Below are 14,769 nucleotides of genomic sequence, written 5' to 3' on the forward strand. Positions count from 1 at the left end.
TGTAGAAGGGAATTCTTGGGTATGTGCCAAGAAGTGTTGGCTTTGGGAACTCAATTTTTCTACATTTCCCATGTAAATGTACAATTATTTTTCCAGTTGAGAAATGTATCTTTTTTAACCTTATAATCTTCATTTGTTTATTAATGTTCAAGTCCCCAATACTGGATGAGGGATTTTGGGTACGATTTATTTAGTTCTTTTTTGGCTTGCTCTATAATCATATGTAAAAGAAGCATCACTGTATCCTCTCCTTACAGTTTTCCTTATGTTTGTTGTTTTTCTTCTGTAATTTTTCTCCCAGTTTCTGGGTCCTCTTTCATTTTAGACCAGATTTAAGGCCTGTGCGCATTTTCAAAATGGCCCGGTATGCGCACAAGTGCCGGGCCCTGAAAAAGGGCAGGCCAGGGGTGTGGTCTGGGTGGGGAGGGGAAGGGCAGGGTGGGATGGAGGCCAGCCAGGACAGCAGTCATTAGCCACTCTCTCTCTCTCGTCTGAAAACATTATTGCAATTTTCACTAACTTAGCTCTTCACATAGGTAATTAGCACAAATTGTGATAAACTGTCTCTTAGCATAAACCACACTGCTATTGCATGTGATACTTATCACATTTTGATAAATCCAGGCCTTTGTAGCCACAGCAATTTGCCAAGTAAAAGCCCTTCATACTTTCTCTCTGAAAATTGGTGCAAGGACTGTGGGTGAAAAATACATGCGGGACATTGCACCAAGGCATGCAGTTTGAAAATTAACTTCCTAACAAGAATCCTGCTTCACTTGTTCACATAGGGTTGGGAAACACTGCTCTGTCCTGGGGATCCCCCAGCCAGTCGGGTTTTCAGGATAACCACAATGAATATGCATGAGAGAAGATGTGCATGCTATGGTGGCAGTGCATGTAAATTTTCTCTCATGCGTAGTCATTGTGGTTATCCTGAAACCCGACTGGCTGGGGGGTCCCCAGGACAGGGTTGGGAACCACTGACATAGAGGAATGACTCCAGCTGCTTCAATCTCAATATCTAGGGGTGGGCCAGCAGCAGAAGGTCTCTGCCAGGAGTACGCAATTCCACAAACAGGTCTAGTTTTAAGGATATTAACAGTGAATATGCATGAGATATATTTGCATACAGTGGAGACAGAGCATGCTAATATACTTCATTCATATTTATTTTGGATATCCTGAAAAGCTGATCTGTTCGTGACACACCAGGACCGGAGCTGCCTACCTCTGCAGTATAGAAACATATGAGGAAGATATCTAACTTTGTCTGAAGTGTCTGAATACTAGGTAAATTAGAACATGAGGAAAGAATTGGGTTTCTAATAGGGATGTGAATCGTATTTCTGACGATTGAAAATATCATACGATATTTTCAAAATCGTCAGAAATCGGGGGCTCCCCAAAACCGATAGGAAAACCTCACGAAATTGTTCGTGGGGTTCTCTTATCGTTTTGGGGGAGGGCAGGAAAAATGGCACACAAAATAACCCCTAAACCCACCCCGACCCTTTAAAACTAATCCCTTAGCTTCCCCCACCCTCCCGACCCCCCAAAAAACTTTTTACAGGTACCTGGTGGTCCAGTGGGGGTCCCGGGAGCGATCTCCATTGGCCGGCCCCTGTCACATGGAGGGAGCACTGGATGGCCGGCACCATCTTTAAAAATGGCACGGGCCATCCAGTGCTCCTACCATGTGACAGGGGCCAGCCAGTGGCACGGATACCCTGTCACATGGTAAGGGCAAAGGGCCATCGGCGCCATTTTTATTAGTGGCAGCCGATGGCCCGAGAGTGGGAGATCTCTCTCGGGACCTCCACTGGACCACCAGGTACCTGTAAAAGATTTTGGGGGAGTGGGGGAAGCTAAGGGATTATTTTTAAAAGGTCGGGGTGGGTTTTTTGTCTATCGGCTCGGGCGCAGCTGATAAAAAAAAAAACCCAATCGGGCCGGATGAAAAAAAAAATCACGATGTGAATCTGAACCGGAATCGGAACCGATTCCGGTTCCGATTCACATCTCTAGTTTCTAATGCTGGCCATGTCTCCCCATATAACTGCAGAGAGAGTAAATATCCTGAATACATTTCCTATTTAAATTGCAGTATCTACTGTGCTTTTCCTGATGCTAGTTAATTTCAGACAATTTACGTAAACATACAGTAGAGATTGTGTATTCTGTGCTAATTAGCTCCCTATGACTAATGCGTAACCCTTTTAAATCCCTCCTGTGGCGATGCGCGCAAGCCCTGGGATGCACGTATGTCCTGGGCCTGGAAAAAGGGGGTGGGGAGTGGGTGGGGCGGGGCCGGAGCCTCCAGGCACAGCGGCCATTTGCCCGGAGGCAGGCGCAACTTAGCAGATAACAGTAAGGGGGGGGGGGGGGGGTTAGGAAGGGCTGGGGGGCGGGTTAGGTAGGGGAAGAGAGGGGAAGTTAGGGAGGGTGGAAGGAAAGTTCCCTCCGATTTCAGAGCGGGCTTGGAGGGAACGGAGGAAGGCTGCGCGGCTCGGCAAGCGCAAGGTGCACCCCCCTTGCGTGCGCCGAGCAAGGGGGTGGATATGTCAGCCTCCTGGGAGAAGGCTGACATATCCAGATAACTTAGGTGAATAATGCCAACTTTCAGCCTTATCTAGGTAAGTCTTGTTGTGCCGGCAAGGAGCGCTAAAGATAACTCTATCTGAATAACTTATACTTTATCCAGCTGTATTCAGCGGAACACGTAACTGAGTAAAGTTATCTGGGTCACCTCCTTACTCGCCAGCAGTATAAATATGATTTAACTATGTGTCATGGCCTATACCAGTACTCAGAGAATAATTTTTAAAGTGATTTATGCAGGGAAAAAAACATTTTTCCTGCATTAATCAGCTGTCTGAAAATTGCCCTTCTTCAATGCAGCTAAACATTCACACATTGTCCCACAATACATGTATTTTAGCTGCAGCAAGAGGAGGTGCTTCCAAGGGGTATGCTCAGGTCAGAGTTAAAAAAGCATATGGGTTTAAAAGAAAATGTATCGGTCTGCTTATCTGTGATATTTTTCTTAATTTTTTATGTAATAAGTTTCTCTAAAGATAGAAATTACTCTCTCCAAAATTTCTTTTTCAAGGTTTAATAATAACGTAAAGGGGTCACGGAAATGTATCTCTTTTAAAAATGCTATTATTGTTTTGTTAATTTAAAAAAAATATTTCTTGTTATTATTGTAACCATACTTAATACAAAGGGGCGGATTTTCAGAGCCCTGCTCGCCTAAATCCGCCTAAATCCGGGCGGATTTAGGCAAGCAGGGCCCTGCGCGCCTACCTCCGTTCCCTCCTAGCAGGACCCTGCGCGCCTACCTCCGTTCCCTCCGAGGCCGCTCCGATTTCGGAGCGGCCTCGGAGGGAACGGAGGTAGGCTGCGCGGCTCGGCGCGCGCCGGCTATACGGAATCGATAGCCTTGCGCGCGCCGATCCCGGATTTTAGCGGCTACGCGCGTATCTACTAAAATCCAGCGTACTTTTGTTTGCGCCTGATGCGCCAACAAAAGTACGCCAAATCGCGCTATTTGAAAATCTACCCCAAAGTGTATTCTTTGTTTAGTTATTGTAAAGCTTAGAAATAAAATTAAAAAAAAAAAGCATATGCACGGATGGCATGTTCAAATCTTTATGCATACTTTTCCAAAAAAATGTTGCTCACAGAAAAACAGATACTTTATATCCATGGCAAGTTTCAAAGAGAAAATACATTTGTATTTTTGCTTTGAGACCCGGTACAAAGTCCATGGGTAAAACGTTTGGGGTGAAATTTCAAAACATGACGTGTAAATAGCCTCTACTCGCTTATTCTGTATTTTATAAAAATCTAATATATGCGTGTATTTTCACTTTTGCGCACACAGATGCATATGTAAAAAAAGGGGTAGTCTAGCTGTGTTTCGGGGTAGGGCTAACACTTGCACACACAAGTTACTATTTTAAAAGACATGCATATTTTTGCCAACTTATACACATATTTTTACACCTGTTAATTATCTGGCATAACTGATATTAAGCATGTCTATTGTATAGTACTGACTGGGTGGGAAGACTGCATGAACTGGAGGGAGGTCAAGCTGATGACCAGGAAGATCTGATGACCTGGCGAAGGACTGGGCAAACTGGTGTACTAATTGATAAACTGTTTAATTGAATTTATGCGTACATGTTATAAAATTAGCTGAGTTATGCGAGTAAGTCCTACTTTACTTTTGCTAACATATACATGTGTATAGTTTCAAAACAGGTAGAAAAAGTACACATGTTCAATGCATTACTATACGTGGTTTGAATGCATTGCATGTTATGCATCTAAGCCTACATATACATGTATGTTGTGGGATAGAGATACGCATATTTTATAAAACGTGTGTATATGATACACGCAGGTTATAAAATATTTGAACAGATCTGCTTGTGGCCATATACATGCATATATGCCACCACACACATTTGTTTGAAAGTGATCTATGTGTCATTTTTGTTACAGTGCTCTCAGCACTGGGAAAGCAGTGCTAATAGTGGGAAAATCCGCTAATAGTTATAAAACTACCAGTATTTAATCAGAAATTAATCAATTTTTTTCAATCACAGAGTGCAATGGTAGGGGCAAGTGGAGGTGAGGGAGTAACAAGAAAAGAGAAGAGGAAGGGGGCTTGAGTGTTTGTTCAGTCATACAGACCTTTAGAGAGCCAAAGAGGGGAAAATATAAACCAATGTTCAGAAAGTTGCTATAGAACTGCAACAGGCATCCAAGAAGGTTGGGGTAACCTGAATGGAGCAGCCATGATTTTAATCTTGACATCAATGAGCAACCAGATGTTATGGGCAAAAGCCTCACTACTGTTGGTGGCTGTGTGGATAATTGCAAAGCTTGTTGCTACAACATGAAAGAGGTTTTGGGTGTTGGATTAAGTATGGGACTTGAGAAGCAATGAGGAAGGTAAAAATACCTTGAACAGCCTAGCAGCAGAGTTGGGAGAGGCCAGTATGCTCATGAAATATAAAAATGCTTGGGGGTGGGGGGAATCCAAGTTGGCGACCTAGCTCTACACAGCAACATATCTCTTCTTGTGTTTGCTTCCTGTCGCACCTATTATGCCTCATTCCAGCCGCAAGTGAAGGGCTAAGGAGAGGGAGGTCTCTTTGCCTTCTCCTGAGGGTCCTATTGTTGGCCTGATGGATGTAAACATACAGTGAGGGGTCTGTTTACCAGGGAGAGAATCGCTGAAAGAGAGCCAAGAAGAAGAAGAAGTAGTTGACTCCTTCCCCGATTCACTTACATCACTGTCCCTGGCAGAAAGGATGGCCCCTGTTAATCCCACTGCAGCAAGGATCCTCTCACTACAATGGAGCTTGGCACATCTTGATGATGTCGGGCCTTCTGAGCCTTGTTCTGAAACCGCATTGTCTGCCTCCTTTGCTGCAGAGTCCGGCAGGGTTTCTGCCAGCCTTACAGGAGCAGTTCCCCTCAGAGGTTGTCAGCAGCATTTTATTTATTTAGTTATTTAAAGGCTTTTATATACCGGAGTTCATGTACTAGTACATACCACTTCGGTTTACACAGAACCATTTTGAGGAGGAACTCCCTCAAGGAGAAACTTCACCAATGGAAATACCTTCTCTTAATCCCTTTGTCATGGTAAGACCTCCTACATTCGCCTTAGAAACTGTCTGGGATGCTATTGTGACTTTAAATTCTAATATAACCGCTCAGCTGAATCCGTTAGTTAAACAAGTCACCCAGATTGGAAATCAAGTCCAGTCTTTGAAAGAGGAGAACATGAAGATTAAAATGGAAATTGATAATGTGACTGAGTTACAACGATCACTTATGAAAGAAAATCAGGTTTTGACTAATAGGATTGAGAATTTGGAAAAATCAAATCCGCAGAAGGAATTTACGCCTTATTTACTTTCCTAAGGTTCCGTATACTTCGGCAAAAGATATGTGGAGGTAATATTTGATTGAAATATTAAAGATACCTGAACAAGCAATTCCACCAACTGCAAGGATTTATTATTTACCACCTTTTAAGAAAAAACCTGACGAGGGACAAAATATGCAGTCTTTAACACCTGTGATTTCTGATAACTTAAATATCTCAGCGGTTCTAGAGACCTCTGATAGTGAAATAGCTCAACCAATGACTTTGTTTCCTTTCTTTTAGAGTCAGATAGGGATTGGACTCTTAAGATATTTTTTAGACATCAATCAGAGCTTTTCCTTAATCTTAAAGTTCGAGTTTTCCCAGACCTGGCTAGAAATACACAGAAAAAGAGGAAACAATTTATCTTAATGAGACCTAAAGTTCTGCAACTGGGTGCCCTCTTTATTCTGAAATATCCATGTAAATGTCTTATAAAATATAATGATATTTGTTATATTTTCTTTCACCCATCTCAGTTATCTAATTTTCTTGTTGATAAAGGGTTAAATGTGGAAGGAAATCCACCTCCAAATGCTAGCTAACCTCTTATGAGTTGGGAATGTGAGTCCTCCTTATGGATATGATACCCCTCTGTAAGCTAGTTATTTTTCTTATATCTGTAATTTCTTCTGGAATAGTGCTTGGATCCCACATTTGAGGACTTGGATTATCATTTGGCATTAATAAGCTTTAATATATTGATTTCTCTACTAGTTGGCCTGTATAGCTTACCTTCATACATATTTGTATGCTAATTGTTTCCTTTCTCAAGTTTCGCTTGAATGTATTTTGAAATGCAATAAATAAAAAAATAAAGATGCTTGGGACAAACAGAAGGCAGTGGTAGAACACGGTTAGAGGTTGGATAAACGATTTTGGAGGGGGATAACTGAGAGGAGAGGGGCAGCTGGGGTTACTTTAAGCATGATGATTTATATACATCTACCCAAAGTGGTAGACACCTGGGCAGACTGGGTGGGCCAATTGGTCCTCCTTTGTTATCATCCAATATTTTAAATAAGGTCTTCATCCTTTGCTTTCCCCATATTCATTGCTACTATTATCACCACCACATCCTTACTCACGACTAATTGTAAATAAAAATGTGTGTTTAACTTGTCATTGGTCAACTCTAAACACAATCAAATCAAGCAAAACATGACTGAATATTTTTTGAACCTTTACAACTTTTTTCTTCCTTTCTGTAGAATTGTGATTGTTATTATTTAAGGTGACAGCTTGTCCCCATGAATACAAAGAGTTTGTATTACATATTCATGCTTCACTGAATACTGAATTCTTCTCTCTCAAGTGCAACTCGGTCTCCTTGGTACAGAACTGCTCTGTCTCCCTGAAGAGAAGCTTTGTGTTTTGCCCTTGTGTTTTGAAAGGTCAGACAAATTCAATCATGTTTCTCCTGAGGAGGATCGGAGACTCAGTCTCTCTGTACCAGACTCCTATCTGTAACATTTCAGTTCTGTAAATTAATAGCTATTTGTCACTAAGGATGCTGTTTCATTTTTAATTTGTGCACATAATGCATGGCAGTTCTTCCATACCTTTTCTGCTTAGGACTCTAACAAAAAGCTATGAAAACACCGATGTGACCCACCATTAAAATTAAATTACTCCAAACCATAGCTTTCATCAGCATTTCCTCTCTGGAGCCTCCTGCCCTTCTCCTCATTTAGACACAAATGTGTAGAATGTAAGCACATTGATGTGAGAGCAAATTGGTATATACATGGGGTAGTAGCCCCAGTGCATAGCAAGTGAATTTTCAGAAATGTGGGAGTACATGAGTACTGCCATGAAAAAGAGTATACACACACACAAAGTCGGTGTTTTGAGGGCATTCTGGGGCAGAGTTTGAAAATAAATGCACATTTATGTATTTTATGAACTGAGTATGGGTATGCATAATCAAACATGTGCGCATGTTTTTACATCTGCAAATCAAGCCACAGAAATGAAATCTGACTTCTCTTTGGTTTTTGGGTGGGAGTGTGGATGAACTGGTGGGAGGGTGCGAGTCATCTGGCAAAGGTCTGAGTCAACTGGGGGAGACCTCAGAGAACTGATGCTTGGAAGCCCATGAGCAAGTAAGTATTTTCATAAGCAAGATACATGCATATGTCAGCCAACTTTACAAAATACCTGCCTCCACGCGCACACTGAGGGTTATTACGTGCACACATTACAATTATTTTGCACATAAAATAGAATGCATGCACTTTTATAAAAATAGGTATATATATATATATATATATATATATATATATATATATATATATATATATATATATATATATATATATATAACCTATGTGGATCCCTGCACTAAAACATTCGCACATACTTTTGGGTCAGTAATATATGGAATTTTACGAACTGTGCGACTTCTGCTGCAGAGTTTATAAAACATGCTTGCAAGTGCCAAGTTATGCACATTGTTGAAAATTACCATCATTAGGTTTTAGGTAGTTCAGTGTTTGTTACAGATAATTATCTTTCTTTCAGAAATAATTACAAAATACAGTCTGACTATTCTTCATTCTATGCCCTCTTAGTTTTTCTAGAGTAAGGTTTGGGGTTTGTTTGTTTTTTTTCCCAGCTTATGGCAATATTTTGTGCTCTCCATTTAAGTCTTCACCCAGATGTTGGTAACTGCTTCCAATTCTAAGATGCTATGGACACAGGAAGATAATTTTCAAAGCCATTTCCGCAGGTAAAGCAGTGATTTTTTAAAAAATAGCCCTCCCTGTGTGTGGGTAAACTTCACACATGATATCACCATACCCTTAACTTTACCCACTTTAACCTATTTGCAGTACTGGATTTATGCATATAAGTGGATGTGTAGAGATTTATCGTAGTTCAGGGTTGCTACATGCGCAGGGGGTTGCTACATAGTATGTAGCATAGTATGTAGCATAGTTTGCTACATACTATGTAGCAACCCCCTGCTACATGCGCAGGGGGTTGCTACATAGTTTATAAAATTCAGCACAGTTCTGCTCTGAAATTGTTTACCTGTATTTTTCAGTACATGCAAATATTTGCAATACATTGAAAGCGCTTTCTTTATATATTTTATAAACATACGTGTGTATGTTTTACATACAAAAAAATTCTAATCTGCACATGTAAAAACCTTGATTTATAGGAAGAGGCGAGTATTTTATTCAATATCCACAAATACCATTTTGAAAGTATTTGATAGCATACTTGGAATCACCAATTTGCTGATACCTCCACCAGTTCACCCAGTCCATCTCCAGTTCACCTATACCATCTAGCACTTCACCCTGACACCCCCAATTCATCCAGGCCTCCACCCAAAAACTGCAGAAGGCAAATCCAATTTCACTTGCGCTAGTCACCTCCAAATCGACACCAATATGATCCCAACAACAACACAAAACAACAAACACCCACAGATCACGAAAACTCACCACAATTCCCACGCACACAAACAATCTAATCACAACACTCTCAATAATATCATTACTTCTACTCAATGCACAGTCCATCACCAAAAAGATACCTATATTACACGGCCTACTAATCGACTCACACCCTGACATACTCTGTATAACAGAATCATGGCTCAAAAAACACAGGACATCGCCATCATCAATCAACTACCCAAAGCAATCTACAATATATACTCAATACCAAGCCCTAAAAAAACACAACATCACAGTCCACCCCATCAACACACCACCCCCCTATTTGGTGTTATGCGCCTTCTAGCCAGGGATGCCACTCTTCAAAAGCCAGTTTGATCGTGAGAAGCTCCTTGTCTCCTACCCCATAGTTTCTCTCAGCAGGTGAGAATCACCTAGAAAACAAGGAGCAAGGATGGAGCACATTGGATTCGCTGTACTGACTTAGAACTGCCCCCACACCAAAGTGATACGCATCAACCTCCAAGATAAAAGGACGGTGTGGGTCAGGGTGACGGAGACATGGCTTCTTTTGAAAAGCCTCCTTGAGCGTCATGAAGGCTGAGATGGCTTCAGGAGACCAATTGTCAGGGTTGGCTCCCTTCTTGGTCATAGCAGTTAGAGGGCCTGTCAATGATGAGTAGTTTTTAATAAAGGATCAGTAGTAATTGGTGAATCCCAAGAAGCGACGCAATGCTTTCAGGCCTGTGGGTTGAGGCCAGTCCTGGATACTCTCAAGTTTCTTGGGGTCCATTTGAAAACCGTTCTTCGAAATGATATAACCCAGGAAGGGTACAGCCTCTTTGTGAAATTCACATGTCTCAAGCTTTGTGTAAAGGTGGTTCTCATGCAGGCATCTTAGGACTTTCTTAACATCCTCCTGATGACTTTGCAGATCCTGAGAAAAGATCAGTATATCATCAAGATATACTACTATGCATTGATACAGTAAGTCCCGTAAGATGTTGTTCATCATATTTTGAAAGACTGCAGGGGTGTTAATTAAACCAAAGAGCATGATGAGGTATTCAAAGTGTCCATCATGGGTGTTAAAAGCAGTCTTCCATTCGTCTCCTTTTCAAATACGCACTAAGTTGTAAGCTCCTTTTAGGTCGAATTTGGAGAATATTCTGGCCCCTTGGATTTTATCAAACAGTTCATATTTTAAGGGCATGGGTACCTGTCCTTGATGGTAATCTCATTCAGACCCCTGTAGTCAATGCAGGGGCATAAGATGCCATCTTTTTTCCCTACAAAAAAGAAGCCTGCACCAGCAGGGGATTTGGAAAGTCTGATAAATCCCTTTTGTAGATTTTCTTGTATGTAGGTAGACATAGCTTTGGTCTCAGCTACAGAAAGAGGGTAGACTCTTCCTTTGGGAGGTTCAGAATTTGGCTTCAGATTTATGGCACAATCGAACTCTCTGTGTGGCGGAAGAACATCAGCTGCTTGCTTAGAGAAAACATCCTGAAAGGAGGCGTATTGTGGAGGTAAGCCAGGTAATGATGGAGTGGTAGGCATGCAGATGAGCGGTGAAACTTCAGCAAGACACTGACCAGGACAGTCTGGTCCCCACTGGGACAGTTCCAAGGTAGCCCAATTAAATTCTGGCATATGGTCTTGAAGCCACGGCAGGCCCTACACCACTGGATGCATGGCATTTTTCAACACTAGAAAGGAAATTGATTCTGAGTGTAGGGCTCCAGTGCGCAGGCCAATGGCCTGGGTGGTCAATGAAACTTCTCCAGGAAGTGGTTCTCCATGGATGGATGACAATAGCAGAGGCTTAGCTATTGGTGTGGTAGAAATCCTCAGATGTTCGACAAAGTGCTTCAGAATAAAATTACCTCCGGCACCAGAGTCAATGAGAATGAGAGTCTGAAATTCGAGACCTCCGCAAAGCAGAGATACAGGTAAAGATAATGGAGGTGAGGCTCAGGAGAAGTCCTCCCGCAGATCCTAGGCGCATCAGTTTCCCAGACAAATGGGACAGGTTTCGACTGCATGACCCAAATGGCCACAATACATGCACAACCCCATGTGCTTGCGATAATGTCTCTCCTTAGAGGTCGTGGCTTCGGCCTAGTTTCATAGGCTCTTCCTCCTCTAGGGGTGCAGACGGTAAGCTGGAAGCAATAGGCATAGGTTTAGGACGGTTAGCCTCCACTGTAGACTTTCGTGGACTCTTAGCCTCTTGAGTACGATCGCGGATACGGCGGTCAATTCTCCCTGCTAGTTCCATCAGGGACTCAAGGGAATCAGGCAAATCACGAGCCACTAATTCGTCCTTTATGCGAGAGTTGAGACCCACCATGAATATGACACATAAGTATCCAGTGTCCCAATGCAGTTCGGATGCTAGAGTCTTAAATTCAATAGCAAAGTCTGTAAGTGGCTTGTTACCTTGCTGAAGGTTGTGCAAGGCGGATCCAGCGATGGTCAGGTGGTCTTTGAAGCCTCAGTGGGAAAAAGGGTAAGCTGTAATGAAAAATGCATGCTGCATTGATTGATGAACCCTCTGCACATCTTGGCTTCACCTGTGAAGCGGGTAGGTGTAGATAAAGGCACAGTGGTTTTAAGGGTTACTACTGGAGGCAGCAATTCCTTTACAGGAGGCGCTGAAGAGTTCAGTTGAGCATGTAACTAATTGATGGCAGTAGCTAGGTTCTCCAAAGACTTTTGTTGTTCTGTAATCCACTGAGCTAGGCCAGGGATGGCCTGCAGGGCTGCGAGCTGAGCCGAGTCCATGGAGTTAGCAATCTGTTGTGTTTGAGGCATTGTGGACCCTTGGTCGCAATGGATATGACTCCGTCCACGGGGAGGAGCCTTGTGGGGAACCACTGCGATAGGCTGACAAAGATAGCAGACACAGAATGGATAGAGTCTTTATTGTACTGCTGTAAATAGATGGTAAAGCAGGAAGGTAAGGCACTGATCCACGAAGTGCCAATACGATCAACAGGCTCAGAAGTATAGTTTCACCCAGATGTTCACAATAGGCAGGAATCCGCAGTGCGGGTAACGCTGCAGCTGGTGGGTGGAGTTGGAGCACCGGATCGTAGAGGTACTCACAGAGTGAAGGCGTCTTCCTGGTGGTAGAATGGTGGGACCAAAGGTTCGTGGTGCAGGATATGAAGTAGATAGGTCCTCGAGGAGCGAGTACCCAATGATCCAATATCCTGGAAATGTAAAGAGAGAAAAGACCCCCGAGGAGCGGTTTTCTTGGTTAGTGAGGACCCCAAAGGGAAGTTGGAAGCGAGAGACCCCCGAGGAACGGGTGTCTAGAGTTTCTGCTGGAGTGAGGCCCTTAGCGTGAAAGTGGCATCTAAGCTTACAGCTTACAGCAGGCAGAGTAGTGAAGCGAAGTCCTTGCTAACTCAATTTGGAGCGGAAGCGGAGGCTAGATATACCCGGAGGGTACTTACATCATGCGGTGGGGGCCGCCCTCGATGTTCCCGCTATGACGTGTATTTCAGCATTGGAGATGTGCGCGCTCGCGCCCTAGGATGCCACGGGAGTGAGCATGACAGATGGGGACGCCCATGCTGGTCTGGAAACGCCGAGGCCCTCAGCACCGGAGACAGCCATCTTGCCCAAAGAGAGAGAAAGGGGAGAAAAAGAGATAAGGCAGAGCGGTCACAGCCATCTGCGACTGACGGATGCAACAATATTTAGTCGGAGGAAGTACAGAAAAGCAGTATTTTCTGCTTTTCTGTGCACTTTTTGGGCTCCTCCAAAATTAATGCCTGCTCAGGGTAGGCATTAATTTTGGAGAGTAAAAATGTGCGTATCAGGCACACATTTGTTTTTTTTTTTTTGCATCGGGGGGAATAGATAATAGCCTCATCAACGTGCATTTACATATGATGAGCACTAATACCTACGTGCGTTTTAGACGTGCTAACCCTCATTTTGCAGCGGGGGGTTATGGACGAGCGTCCAGAACACGCATCCCATTGAGGCGTGCACTGCGGCCAGCATATGGTATTGCATCGGCCTGATTGGGTGGGCAATTTTGTAAAAGCCCAGGCACACTGCTATACCCATGAACTAGCTTTGTAAACTTCTCTCCCTAAGATTAATATGAACTAAAAGAACGCACAATAGTCCTATTATGTGTTTGGAGGCCCAGGAAACCCTATACTGAGTTCTCACAATTAAAATTGTTTGCTACTGTCAGTTACCTGGAGAGCCCCAGGTTGCTACCACATGATCATGCCTGGGATGGAAGCAAACTCATTTAGGAAAGAGATTCACATGAGATCCATTGAGGTGCTGCTTTTGAAGGCCTGGTAACAGTGGGAGGGATGTTGCCTGGTGCCATCTTAACTGCTGTACGTGCTGACACTGACCAAGACTCACCGCAGGTTGTAATTTCTTGTCTACATTTTCAAAAGAACTGCTGAAAGCCCAGATTAGAGAGCATCTTTTGATGAAAGGTTTAGTTCTGGAGGAAAGTACAAATTAGCTAACAATGAAAATGAATTGTTCCTAGGCTTTGTTTTTTGTTTTTTTTATAAATATATGCTCATAGATATATGCTAATACATCTAACTCATAATTTATCTGTATGGTTTTCTAATATTCATGAGCAAACCAGAGCTGAACGTGAAAGACATCACTTGCACAATCTAGACTAGTTTAGGCACTTCTAATTTATATATTTAGAAACATTAAAAGGTAGCAATTATTAGCAGTGGATGAGCACTGCAGTGTAATGAGGCTGCAAGAAGTAAAACCTAAAAAAAAAAAAAAACCCACTGAAAAGAAATTTTGTAATCAGTGCCAGGTATTCTCTTGCTGCATGCAAAGTGCAGTTTATTTCAGTGCATCCTACAGATGTAAAATAAACATGGAAAATTATGTTTTAATACTCAGTGATGACTTCTACTACAATTGGGCCTGGATTTAGGCATAGGTGTAGGCAATGTAGGTAACTTTTATAGCAAATTTTGCTGCCTATGTCTAAATCCAACTCTGCCGCTGTGCCGCCGGCTTCTCTCTGTCTTGTGGCACTGGTTCCAGTGGCATCAGCAACAGAATATGAGGAGAAATCAGAATGGAACCTTCCACAGCTTTCTTGCGCTGAAGGTCCTTGTGGTGCCCTGCACCTCATATGGGTTTCTCTAGTAACTGGAAGCCTATGCACGAGGAGGGGCCTGCCCTGATTTTTCCTCATATTCTGTTGCTGTTGCCATCGGAGCTGGCGCTGTGACTTTAAGTGAGGAGGGAGGGAGGGGATACCCCGAGACAAAGTTTGTTCAGGAGGAATTGTACCCTCCCCTCTTCTCCCCTTGCTCCCCACCTCCCCCAGCAGGGAGGAGGAGGAAGATAGCTCTCCCTCCTCTATGGGTGACACCAGTTTAA

The 14,769-nt window shown here is 42.9% G+C and overlaps 1 protein-coding gene across 1 annotated transcript in view; it reads left to right on the forward strand.

Moving 5' to 3' along the window:
• FAR2 (fatty acyl-CoA reductase 2) overlaps window positions 1-14,769 on the forward strand; it is a 633,073-nt gene that overhangs the window by 466,667 nt on the left and 151,637 nt on the right.

The sequence above is a fragment of the Rhinatrema bivittatum genome, chromosome 4 (genome assembly GCF_901001135.1).
Source record: "Rhinatrema bivittatum chromosome 4, aRhiBiv1.1, whole genome shotgun sequence".
Classification (NCBI taxonomy): Eukaryota; Metazoa; Chordata; class Amphibia; order Gymnophiona; family Rhinatrematidae; genus Rhinatrema; species Rhinatrema bivittatum.